Below are 1,757 nucleotides of genomic sequence, written 5' to 3' on the forward strand. Positions count from 1 at the left end.
ATGTTGAGGTCAGGAGATTGTGAAGGCCTTGGCAAATCCTTCAGTTTACACCTCTTGATGTAATCCACCGTGAATTTTGAGGTGTGTTTAGGAACATCCATTTGTAGAAGCCATCCTCTCTTAACTGCACAGATGGCATCAAGTTAGCGTCCAAAATTTGCTGAAATTTTAGTGAATCCCTTTTTCCTTCTACTCGTGAAATGTTCCCTGTGCCACTGGCTGCAATATTACCCCAAAGCATGATTGATCCACCCCCATGCTTAACAGACAGAGGACAGAGGTTCTTTTCATTAAATTCTGTGCTCTTTCTTCTCCAAACATACCTTTGCTTATTCTGGACAAAAACTTCTATTTTAACCTCATCGGTCCACAGAACTTATTTCTACAATGCATCAGGCTTGTCTTATTGTTCATTTGTAAACTTCAATTGCTGATCTCTGTGGTGAGGACGTAGAAGAGGTTTTCTTCTGACTCTTCCATGAAGACCATACTTAAGTATCTCTTTATAGTGGAATGGTGTACCACATCTCCAGTGTCTGCCAGGTCTTTCTGGATGGATCGTGCAGTCAAACGTGGGTTTGGACTTGCTTTTCTCACAATCCTGCGAGCTGTTCTGTCTGATATCTTCTTGGTCTTCCAGATCTTGCTTTAACTTCCACTGTTCCTGATGACGGCCATTTCTTAATTACATTCCGAAGAGAGGATATTGGCATCTGAAAACGCTTTGCTATCTTCTTATAGCCTTCTCCTGCTTTGTGAGCGTCAACTATTTTCAGTTTCCGTTTTCTAGACAACTACTTAGAAGAACCCATGGTGCTGATTGTTGGGGCAAGGTCAGATGAGTCTGGGCATTTAAAACCTTAAGATTGACATCACCTGGTCTTTCCAGACGATGATTGAGAGTAATCCATGACCCTGTCAGGTCTCAGCTTTCCAAAGGGGGCGGTGCATGTTATAAACTCTGTAGGGTGCCCAAACTTTTGCAGACGCCATTTTTTTGTTTTCTGTTATTTTGAAAGTGTAAATGATGGAAATAAAATCTAACTTTTTGTGACATATTATATGAATGTCTAATCTGTCATTTGATGCCTTTTGGAGATTTTCTTCCTGGGGTGCCCAAACTTTTGAGCAAGATTCAACAGAATACAGAAAATGTTTGTAAAATTGGTTTGTAAATTGTAAATATACAATTTCAATTTTGCTCAAAAGTGGACATCTACACATGTCAAAAGGGATTATACAGCAATCTCTATTCAAGCTGGTGTTTTTGTTTTTCTGTTGTCTCTCACTTGAAAACTCTGTTCAAGTGTGAAATTATCCCACTTTAATTATCGATCTGGGAACTCTCTCCCCCTCTCTCACTTCATAAAGATGAATAGAGGAGAGGCAGAACATCTTTTGTTAGGAAATTATATACAGTTGACCTACATGTTTAGTCCCAGCCAGATTCCAAATGGTAGGCCTACTCTTTTTGATAGTGGTGTTAGAAGAATTTAGATGTTTTACATGAGTAAATGATGACAGTGATGAAAATAACTACTATTTATAATTTTAAAATACCTGTACACTTGAGTATTTCCATTTTACACTACATTTAGATTATACCCACTTGATAGTTTGCAGATGAAAATTTTACATACATCTGGCCAGTGTTTTCCCTAGGTTTGTGAAAGACATAGGTTTTTCAATAAAAATAATTTGCAATTTCACATTATTTTGGACTATTACCATGCCTGTGTCCAAAACGTTATAAAAAA

General features: G+C 37.9%; 1 protein-coding gene across 1 annotated transcript in view; it reads right to left on the reverse strand.

Annotated features, from left to right (window-relative positions):
* LOC116696573 (leucine-rich repeat neuronal protein 4) overlaps positions 1–1,757 on the reverse strand; it is a 12,111-nt gene that overhangs the window by 9,232 nt on the left and 1,122 nt on the right. The window lies entirely within an intron of this gene.

Source organism: Etheostoma spectabile, chromosome 10, assembly GCF_008692095.1.
Source record: "Etheostoma spectabile isolate EspeVRDwgs_2016 chromosome 10, UIUC_Espe_1.0, whole genome shotgun sequence".
NCBI lineage: Eukaryota > Metazoa > Chordata > Actinopteri > Perciformes > Percidae > Etheostoma > Etheostoma spectabile.